At 38.8% G+C, this 11,957-nt stretch overlaps 1 long non-coding RNA gene across 1 annotated transcript; it reads left to right on the forward strand.

The window, feature by feature from the left end:
* Positions 1-365: 365 nt before the first annotated feature.
* Positions 366-2,549, forward strand: LOC134476990 (uncharacterized). The gene is made up of 2 exons (XR_010048852.1): positions 366-903; positions 1,515-2,549. It is a non-coding gene; the product is annotated as an uncharacterized LOC134476990 (long non-coding RNA).
* The last annotated feature ends 9,408 nt before the right edge of the window (positions 2,550-11,957 follow it).

An 11,957-nucleotide genomic window follows, 5' to 3' on the forward strand; every position in this document is an offset into this window, starting at 1 on the left:
AGTGCTGGAATAAAAACAGACCTAAAGATCAATGGAATAGATTAGAAGATACAACCACAACTACAAACACAATCAGCCACCTTATCTTTGACAAAGGGGTCAAACATGTTCACTGGAAGAATAGCCTTTTTAATATGTGGTGCTGGAAAAATTGGCTTTCCATATGCCAAAAACTAAAATTAGACCCGTGTCTATCACCATTCACTAAACTAAAGTCAAAATGGATCAAACATATAAATATTAAAACAGAAACATGTATGTAGAAATCTTGAAGACATAGGAACTGGCAGAGAATTCAAGCACAAAAATTAAACTGCAGAGAAAATACTTGCCACAATCAACAACAGGGATCTCATCTTATGTTGGGAGCCGTGGCACTGTCAAGTCATCAGACGCGGTGATTGCGAGGCCTGTGGGAAAGTACAAAAGCCTGGGCTAGATTACCCCTCTCATCGAGCCCGCCTGTGTGGCACCTGTTTCTTATCACCCCACTAAGTTCCCGCCTCACAGGGTAGTCTGCCTAGCTATTAATCCTATATATAGCCAGTGCCTCCACCCCCGAGAGAGAGAGAGACTGAAGCACAAAAGGAGCCGCGGGGAGCGGACCGGTAGAGGCTTCGGGGGAGACAGAAGCACAAAAGGAGCCGCGGGGAGCGGACCGGTAGAGGCTTCGGGGCAGACTGAAGCACGGAAGGAGCCGCGGAGAGCGGACCGGTAGAGGCTTCGGGGCAGACTGTATAAGGAGAGAATAAAGAAAAGCCTGACCACCGCCAGACCTTGTCGTGTGTCTTTCCTGCCGGCCGGGAGCGACATCGACATTTGGAGGCCCGCCCGGGGATTGATCAACCCCGAGACGCGGCGGTGGACTGCATTCTCCTACACAGTGCTGCAGCTGCAGGACAGGTGAGTAGAGGATAAGCCTGGGCCCTGGGTGGCGCGCACCTACAGGGTTTGTAGACTCCTCTCAACCTCACGCGTAGGTGGCGGGTTTCTTGGGCCTCACGCGGTGAGTATGAAACATAACACCAGAACTTAAGGTAATAAAAGAGTGTAAAACATAAACATAGAAGTAAAAATAACAGAAGATATATTAAAAATGGGAAACATGCCAAGTAAAGATACACAGCCTTGGTGTTGGTCCTTCAGAGACTCCTAAAGTCCAAGGACCTCAAGGTGGGGCGTAAGACTTTAGAAAATTTCCTTGCAGAGATTGACAGCTTTGCTCCCTGGTTTCTGCCTACAGGGCATGTAAACCTGCCCTCCTGGGAAAAGTTGGGCAGAGACCTTTCCCTAGCAGAGCGGGAGGGTAGAGCTTCAGTCTCTGCTCGTCCATTGTGGGAAATGATACACACGTGCCTAAAGAGTGAGGGTAGTTACGGGGGGAGCTCTCAAGAACTTGTAGAAGTACTCGAGGTGTTTGAACAGGCACAGTGAGGAAGCTCCCGAGAAGGGTCCGTCAAGGAGGGCAGAGATACAAAAGAGGAAGCCGAGGCGCGGTTTGTGTCTTTCCGCAGGAATCGGGACGAGAACCAATGTGGGTCCCAGAGAGGTTGACGCGACAAGTCCCTCGACTGAAGATCAGGCCTGTTCCACCAGAGGCCAACCGCAGACCCAACAACAAGATGAGCCCTAAAAGAACTGCAGGACAATCCCTTTTTGGGGGCCTGGAACGGCTTGCTCCCCTATGTGCTACCCTTGTATACGCATGGCTCGCTCGCATGGCCTACGACCGCGTTTAAAAGTGACAGGCTTCCCACATTCTCCTCCCTAGACAACATGTAGCAGGGTGGGTGAGTCAATGACGGGTAAGAGCGTGCCTCCCCAGCACGACTCAACCTAAGCCAGGCCCTACCCCGTTCCGCTCGAAAGCCGCTGGATTGTTAGATAAATTTCTCTCCGAGGGGATTCGTGGAGAGAAATGAGTGCATGCCTATGTGCAACCAGGTTCCGTCCGGTTCATTCCTGGCCCTAGAAAAAAGGACGAGGGCCTCAGGGCCTTGGTGGACCCTGGGACGGCCGACCAGGGTCTACGCTAAGGGCCTACGGTGGGCCTCAGTTCGGGGCATAGGCCTCTGCACTCTATCCAGGACGGGCTGCGATGCGCGTAGCCATCATTTAAAATAAAATAGGGGGAGATGTTGGGAGCCGTGGCACTGTCAAGTCATCAGACGCGGTGATTGCGAGGCCTGTGGGAAAGTACAAAAGCCTGGGCTAGATTACCCCTCTCATCGAGCCCGCCTGTGTGGCACCTGTTTCTTATCACCCCACTAAGTTCCCGCCTCACAGGGTAGTCTGCCTAGCTATTAATCCTATATATAGCCAGTGCCTCCACCCCCGAGAGAGAGAGAGACTGAAGCACAAAAGGAGCCGCGGGGAGCGGACCGGTAGAGGCTTCGGGGGAGACAGAAGCACAAAAGGAGCCGCGGGGAGCGGACCGGTAGAGGCTTCGGGGCAGACTGAAGCACGGAAGGAGCCGCGGAGAGCGGACCGGTAGAGGCTTCGGGGCAGACTGTATAAGGAGAGAATAAAGAAAAGCCTGACCACCGCCAGACCTTGTCGTGTGTCTTTCCTGCCGGCCGGGAGCGGACATCGACAATCTTATTAAAAGGTTTTTGCATGTCGAAAGAGATTTCCAACAGAACAAAAAGAAAACCCATGAATTGGGAAAAAATCTTCGTCAACTGTTCTTCAGACAAAGGACTTCTATCTAGAATATGAAATAATCAGATTCCCAAATTCAAAGACTCAATCCAAAAATGGGCATCTGAGATGAATGCACACTTCCCTGATGAAGAAATAAAAATGGCAAATAAGTACATGAAAAAGTGTTCAGCATCATTGATCATTAGAGAAATGCAAATTAAAACCACACTGAGATTCCCTCTCACTCGAGAAAGAATGGCCAGGATCAAGAAAACCACCAATATCAAATGCTGGAGAGACTGCAGGGAAAAAGGAACACTTCTCCACTGTTGGTGGGAGTTTAGACTGGTTCATCCACTGTGCAAATCAGTCTGCATGTTCCTCAGAAACCTGTGAATAGAAGTCTCATTTGACTCAACTCTTCCATTTCATATTGTCAGAAGAACTGAAAACATTATATCACAGTGATATATGTGCACCCATGTTTACAACAGCCCAATTGCCAATAGCTAAATCTTGGAAACAACCCAAATGCCCATCAACTGATAAATGGATAAAAAGATGTGGTATTTTTATACAGTGGAGTATTACTCAGCTATAAAGAAAGACCACATTGAGGCTTTTATATGTAAATGGAAGCAACTTGAGACCATATTCATAAGTAAACTAAATTAAACTCATATGTATAAATACATTATCTTCCTAGTGTAAGAAAATGAAAGAATAAATAAGATACAAAATCTTCAACAAATATTGTGAAAGGGTAAGAAACTGCTCAAAGAGGAAAAAATGACTCAGACAGAGAAAAAAGAAGAAACAAAAGGAGGAAATGAAGCCCATATTTAGAAGCTTCTTGTGGTTGTATGGCAATTTTATTAAATGTGAACACAGTTTACTGTGTTCAGAATAAATACAAAAAAGAGAAAAGGAGAAACAAAATAAGATATAAATTTGTATGTATGCACTTAAGATTATTAAGATGATTGTACTACTAATTCTATTAGTTCTTGAAACAAAACAGTTACAATTCATAGGTTAGATCAATTTTACATGACAATATCTGGTAATTCTAGTAAGAGTTTTGAAGATAATTATGCAAAACAAAAAAAATTTGTTATATTCATACCACCTTGTTTTGAAAGCTAACATTATTACTGTTTTGGGCTGTTAGTTATAGTTATTTACTGGTTGTTTTGTTCTACCCTCTAATACAGAAAAGATAGATGTATATATAGAGGCTTATACTTGGCTAGAGCTTCACCTAAAGGGTTTATAAGAACTGATTTTATTATGCATGGCGGTAAAAACAACTACACTGAAGAACACGAGGCACAGTGGTAGCCATTGATGACTTCCTATCATTTGCTTTGAAGTCCAATAATGCTTTTATTTTTGGTTTTGATTGATTTTAGTCTCCTTTTAGTTATTTGATTCCAATATGTATGAAGGTATGGACAGCTACTTTGAAGAAAACAAGAGACATTATGGTAGTCATAATTGATTTCCTAGTGCCTGGTCTTGAAAGTCCTTATGGTTCTCATTCTTTTGTTTTGATTGCTTTTATACTATTTTGATTTGTATTAACTTATTGTATATGAAGGTATGGACAACTATTTTGAAGGAAACAAGAGACATTATGGCAGCCAGTGTTGACTTCCTGCTGTCTTGTGCTGAAATTTTGTGTTTTTGCACTTTTTTGCATTGTCTGCTTCATTCTGTTTTGTTTTGCATTTTTTTGTGTTATTCTCTTTAAAATAAAAAATAATAAAAGATAGACAATAGGAAACAGGGAGCTGGATCTTTTGCAATTGGAAAAGGGATCCAGAGATGGAGAGAGGAAGAGAAGGGAGAAAAGAATTAAAATTCATTAATTTCATGTACCTATCCCTAAGTAGAATGGTGTCCTGGCCTGCGGGTAAGTCCACGGACACCCTAGAAGGGGAGTGGGGATGAAAGGGGAAAAGAGACGCAAAGAATGGAGACAAGACAGAAGTCCGATCAAGTCTCGTTTATTCAAGGAAAGAGTATCAAATATATAGGGTATTGGGAGGAGGGAGTTGGGTTCTGATATGTCAGCAGGTAACTTAGCAACAGTGGCAAGACTGAGGGTTATAGTTTAAATCAAATTTTCAAACTTCCTTTGTGTGGGCTCATAAGCATAATCCCTGAATAGGCCAAACAAGCTAGGCAAGGTTCTGCTTAACTACCAAACTTAACTCCTAGAGGGAGTTAAGGTGATGCAGCCTGCAGATATAAGGTGGCAGCCAATTACAGGGCTTCCCACAGAATGGAAACATGTACTAGTAAAAAAAAAAAAAAAAAAAAAAAAAGACCCTGTCAAATCTGAAAAAAAGAGCCAAAGATTAGAGGGAGTTCTGAAGAAGAAGACGGCAAAATGTTGAAATCTAGGTAACAATCCATAGCTGTGAAAGAACAGAGGGGAGTGGGTTCAGAAAGATGGCTTCTGATCTGAAAAGAGGTAAAAACACTAAGAGGCAGGAAGAACAATGCAAATGGAAAATGAAGTGAGGGGAATGAGTTCAGGTACCAATAAGTGGTCCAGAATGGTTGCATTTGAGGAGGTGTCATTAGTGTGAAGAATTCATTAGACAGAAGCCCAAAGAAGTAAGTGCAAATTGGGACTGGGGATTTAGCTCAGCAGCATAAGCACCTGCCTTGCAAGCAGGCAGTCGTGAGTTCAATCCCAATCCCTGGTACCGATAAAAAGGAAAAAGATTTTTAAAAAACCCAAAAAACAAAAGAAGTAAGCACAAATTAAGGAGTGACAAGAATTTTAACCTACATTGTTAGAAAAGTCTAAGTGTGTGCCAAATTGCATCTGAAGGTGTTCACTGAAGGGCTTTAAATGACACATCACTCAATCATGCTTCTCCTTTAGGAAAATAAAAATAACTCTGACTTTGTGGCAGATTCTACTGGTTGTGGTGCAATAACATTTTTAGTATTTCCCATAATAGAAATCCTTACTTTTACCTAAATCCATGGCATCTTGAAATGAAGCCTATATTTAGAAGCCTCTTGTGGTTGCGGTTGTATAGCAATTTTATTAAATGTGTCCGATAAACTGTATTCAGAATAAATACTTTCGACTTCTAGAAACCAAACTTGCTATTCACCTCTCATCCATTGTGCTAGCTGAAACTTGGTTTGTGATTGCTGGAGGTCAAGCAAATCTTCTGGGTCATGTAGAAAACAGCACATGCTTAAGAAGATGAGGTACAAAGTTAGGTAGAAAGTGAATCGTTTGTTTAATTTTTGTACTGGGAATCAGACTTAGGACGTTATGCTAGTCAGGCAGACACTTGTGCTGCTGAGCTACATCTTTGGCCTGAAAGTAGATCTTCTTATTTTGATTTTTTCTTTTACACAAAGCCAACCCTTAATAAATAGAAAATGCATTTTATTAAATAGTGGAAAAATTGGGTGCCCTAGATAGAAAAATAATACAATGAGACAAGTGCAACTTGGACAAGGAAAGTGGCAGCAAGCAAACTCTATTAGAGCTGACAGAGATTCATGAAAGGAGAAACACAATAAATAAGCACAAGGGCAGTGTGGATATGTTGGGCTAGTGCTTTCTTTGCCATAAAAGAATATTTTGATACTGTAGGGTGTGTAGCAGCATCCTAGACCTTTACTCTCCAATGCCATTAGTTCTGCAGCACTAGTTGTAACAATCAAAGTGTCCTTAGAGAGAAGAGGTTAAATTATCTCTAAGAATCATGGATACAGAGAAAGTCAGTGTTTTTGTGAGATTCCTCTGGCCTTGAGAATTGCTTAAGAAAATGACATAAATAAGAGAATTCATACCAAGAAAATGCCGAGGGAAGTTTCTAGAACCATTTCTGTGCTTCCTAAAAAAACCACAAGAGTTGCCAGTTTTTCATCCACTGAATGTCCTTGTGTCACAGTGAAATCTGGCTCCACTGCAGGCTCTGTGAATGCATAATGCAGACTCATGGCTACTGAATGAGTCTCCCCCAGTTTTTCTGATTAAATGAGTGCAAAATATCCTTTACAAATTAACTCAGCTTGAGTCAGGTTTTATGTTACTTATAACCAGAGATCTCTAACCTACCCAGTGACTTTGGCAACCTACCCAGAGAAATGGCAGGAATGACAGCCCTGGTGTGGTAGGAGGCCACACTTGGAGGTGTGGAATGGATGGCTATGGTGAGAAAGATGTCTGTGGCCGTTAGAACATGAAGGAATAATAGGATAGAACAGATGAGGCAGAAGATGGAGGCAGAGTTTGTCAGAGGTTTATTCAAATATCATCAGAGACCCAAGTTTTTAAAATGTTAATGAGAAAGGAGTAAAAAAAAGAGTAGAAAATAAAACGAAAGAAAAAATTTCAATAGACAAAAATTCCCATGAAAAGAGAAGGAACAAAAAGACATAGAATGTGTAGTGATTCATCTATAGTAGAAGAAAGAACATCTTCCTACACTGGTGCCAGGGATGGAAAAGAAGAAACAGACAAATTTGTAATATGAAGTTAAGATGTTAGGCAAATTCTTTTTTTAATCATTCTGATTTTTCTGGGAAAGAAGGTAAAAGGATGTTGATAAAATAAATGGGTGAGATGCTCAGAAACTCTAAAGAGCTCTCCAGTATAAGATACTATGCTTAATTTAAATTTATTGAAGAATCACATCATCGGATAAAATGAGTCCTTTTGCAATATAGATGATACCCTAAACATGGGTTAAATTAGTGAGTACTGACAAGTGCATCATGACTGTCCTTCATGTATTAAAGTTTGCAAAGAGAAAGGGGACTGAGGTGTTATTAAAACTTACAGAAATGTTTTAAAAACTTTATAAGACATATTACCAATAAACTTCATCAAAATATGCTACCCCTGGCTTTGAACACATTTATCCCATCATTCTTACCAGTTTCTGAAGCAGTCTGGAAGTCCTCTGTTGTGAGTCTTTATGAGCTCTGTTCTAAAATATGTGACTGTGGCTGCTGTATGCCATCCGAGAAAGACAGGCTCACAGGAACATCAGTGTGTCCTTGTGCACTTTCTTCAGCAGTTCTAGTAGTCATTTCTGGTTCTTCCCTAAAGTCATTATGACCATGAAAAGCAAACATTTTAAATTATTCAGGACATAGAGGCAGCCACAGCTGTGCTATAAAAGAGAATCACAAAACAGAACTTCCAGAACTGCTTCAGAAAGAGGTCAAGAACCAGGATATGGTGTGTGGACAGACACACGACTTTGAAAGGTGGAGTAATCAGCCAGACCAGCAACGTGGAAATGTCTGTAGTGGCGAGGAACCAGCAGTTGGGCTCTGAAGCACTCCACCAGCAGAAGATCAGTTGCAGCCCCCACATCCAGAGGAAAAAATCATCCTTATACCCAGCACAAGGCCCACAGAAAACTTGACTGCACTACTCAGCACAGTTCTGGGAAAGGACATGGACATTTTCACAGAATTGTAAACACCAGGCATATTTTAATATTTTTATTCTCCTTTGTTTGTCTGACTCACTATTCTTTTCCTGACTGGTTGGATGTCATCTTGTTTTGTTTTGTATTTTGTGGTTATTTTGTTTTGTTTTGTTTTGTTTTTCTTTTTCTCTTCTTTTTTCTTTCTCTTCTTTTATTTTTCATTCTCCTTATTTTTCATCTTTACTTTTTACACTGCTTAGGCTTCTTACCTTTCATTTTTTGTTTTCTGCTACTGATCATCTTTCCCTCTTTTCTCAACTACTTCTTGAATTTAGCTTTTAAGTGGGTAAACATTCTCTTCCTTTTCTGATTTCTCTTTCACAGTCAATTTCATTCTTTCCCTCTTGCATCCTCCAGTTACCCAAAACTCAGGTGAGCATGCTTTGCTCTCCAGCCTTGATTCTACTATATTTCACCTCATTCATTGCTTTATCCTTTCCCACACACATCTTAATTCCTCACTCCTTACAGAAGGGTACCAGTCCAGTAAGGAGAAAATTACTGCATATAAGTGCGTGGTATATGTTTCATTTTGTTATATAACTTTGGAGTTTGCCCCTATAGTGAGAAGCAGCAGCTTAAAAGTTATCATAGTTTGTCAGTATTTAAGCTGTACATGATACTATTGTTATTACTAACTGTGCTACTTTAGCCAGATTCTGATACATGTTACAATCATTGTTCTCCCTTGTATGATAACACTTGATTATATGGAGTCATAATTGTCACCACATCCCAGCACAAATGATGTTGAGCCAAACTGTAACTTTGCATCTTTTACAAATTGGAAAGATAGCTTAGAGAACTACCTACATCCAGAGGACATTCTTGAGAGCAGACATCTCCCTAGAGAAGCATCAATACTAGGGATAAAGCTATCTAGCATAAGAAAATAGTAAGCATCAACATAGGAAACAAAATAAAAATTTTAAAAATAGAAAATTAAAAGTTTTAAAAAAATAGAAAATGACAGGCAGATTGCAATCTCAGCCCACCAGCCCACCCAGGACAAGCCTGGAGCAAAATGAGATAGATGAAATTGGAAGTAATTCCAATTCCAAATGGTAACAATAGAAGTGAAAAAACAAATGGAAAAGGGTATAGAGAAAATAATTCCTTGTGTGCAAAAAGAAATGATGGTTAAAATCAAAGATATTAAGAGAAGACACAGCTAAAAGAATAGATGAGCTCAGAAAAAATTATGAAGAAAAATGCCCAACATAGAAAAGAAATGAAATCCATGAAAGACATCCAAACAGAAAGCCAAGATATTAAACATCCACAGAAAGTATATGCAACAGATTGAAAGAGAAGGATAGAATATCAGATCTTGAAGATAGAATTGTAGCTAGTGATCATGAAATGAAAGATATCTTAAAAATTGTAAGAAACTATGAAAAATCAATCAAAAAACTAGAAGATGAAGCAAAGAAGAATAACATAAGATTGATTGGGGTCAATAAGAAAATTTGAAACAGCACAAATGCCAGAAAAAAAATTTTTCACAGAAAACTTCCCAAGCATGCATAAAGAATTTTACAGTCAAATAAATAAAACATATAAAACTCTAAACAGCCATGACCAAAATAAAACTATACCAAGCATATGTAATAACCAAGATTCCAGAAATTTAACATGGAAACATAATGCTAAAAGCTCTTACAGAAAAGAAACAGGTCATCTATAAAACAAAACCCATCAGACTTATCAACACAAATCAAGTAAAGAAAAGTGTGGAATGAAGTATTTCAAGTCCTGTAAGAAAAAATAACTTCCAACCCAGACCGATGTACCTACAAAACTATCTTTCAAAATTAATGGAGAAATAAGATACTTCTATAACAAAGAACTGAAGGCACTTATGACCATCAAAGCAACCCTAAAAAGAGTACTGAAAAGTATCTTAGACAAAGATAAAATTGACAATTCTAGGTACAACAACAGAAAGAAACCACCAACCAGGAAAAGTAATTAAAGAAAGGGAAAGAGCAAAAAATTAATAGCAAGAAAATATCATGACAAAGATAAACCAATACACATGCGTTATAATTATCAATGTAAATGACCTCAATTTGCCAATTAAAAGAAACACACTGACTGGTAGAATGGATCAAGGCACAAGATCCAACAAAATGCTGTATACAAGAAACGCATTTAACTCAAAAAATTATTTTCATAGACTGAAAATCAAAGGATGGAAAACAATTCTCCTTGATCAGGAACCCATAAAAGAGTAAAGATAGATATTCTGTTTGCAGATAATATGAACTTCAAACCAAAAATTATCCAAAACTATAAATTATGTCACTACATACTTGTTAAGGAATAACTTCAAGAGGAAGAGATAACAGTCATAAATATATATTCACCAAACATAAGACCATGAAGCTACATAAGGCAAACATTAATAGACATTAATAAATGTGCAATACTATTGTATTGGGATACCTTAATTCCCCATTGTACAATGATAAATCAGTTAGACAAAAAAAATCAGAAAAGAAGAATCAGAACAGAACCAAATCTCTGAACAAATGGATGCAGCAGATCTTTACAGAGTGTTCCATTCAACATCAGAATGCACTTCTCAGTTGCATGGGGAATATTCTTTAAAATAGACCATATCCCAGCCCACATAACATGCTTGAGTTAATGTAAAATAAATACAAAAATTACTCTGTGCATATTATCTGACCATAATGCAATTAAATTGGATAATAATTACAAATCCAACTGCAACAACTTTATGAACACAAGGAAATTAAATAACATGCTCCCTAACAATTAATCACAGAAGAAATTAAAATAGGAATTAAACAACATCTACAGCTAAATAAGAATTCAGATTCAACATACAGGAACTTATGGGATGAAACAAAAGCAGTTCTTAGAGGAAAGTTTATAGTGGTGAATTCTCACATCAGGAAAATAGAACAAGCACAAATAAACAATCTAATTTTGCACCTCAGTTTATAGAAAAAGAAGAATAAGAGAAATCCAAAGTCCATATAAGAGAGAAAATTGTAAACATCAGAGTAGAAATTAACACAGTAGAAACTAAGAAAACAACATAAAGAATTAATGAACTGAAGAGTTGGTTATTTCAAAGAATAAAAAAATTATAAACCCTTAGCCAACATTATCAAAAAAAGTAGACAAAAGATTCAAGTTCATGAATTGAGAGATGAAAAGGGTGAAATTACAGTTAACCTGTGGAAATTCAGATCATCAATACCTACTTCAAAAATCTTTACTCTCATAGAATGGAAAACACAGAAGAAATGGACAGATTCCTAGAAACATATGAATTACCAAAGTTGAATCAAAAAGTTATAAAAACTCTGAATAACCCAGCATTAGTTAATAAGATTTAAAATGTAATTAAAACTTACCAACAAAGAAAAATCCAGGTCCTGATGGATTCACTGCTGAATTCCACAAGAAATTTAGAGAAGATTTAGTGACAAAACTCTTCAAACTCTTTAATGAAATTGAAAGGAAAGTAATGCTCCCTACCTCAGTCCTAAAAGCAAGCATTACCTTGTTACAAAAACCAAAGAAGAACTGAACCAAAAAAGAGAATGACATGCCAATCTACCTAAAGAACATGTGTCTTGGTTACTTTTCTCTCATTAATGAGACAAAATACATGATGCCCAAAATGAAAGAAGGTTTAGTCTGCTCACAGTTTGTGGAGGTTTCAATCCATACTGCCTGGCTTCAAGGCAGGGTGGCATGGCAGAGGAGCAATAGTTCACAGCAGCAGAAGACAGCAAAAGCAACAAAAGCAGAAAGGAAAGAATGTGGAGAGAAGACTCTTTCTGTCCCTTA

Source organism: Cavia porcellus, unplaced genomic scaffold, assembly GCF_034190915.1.
Source record: "Cavia porcellus strain 051 isolate PalLab524CR breed Dunkin Hartley unplaced genomic scaffold, mCavPor4.1 scaffold_7, whole genome shotgun sequence".
Lineage (NCBI taxonomy): Eukaryota > Metazoa > Chordata > Mammalia > Rodentia > Caviidae > Cavia > Cavia porcellus.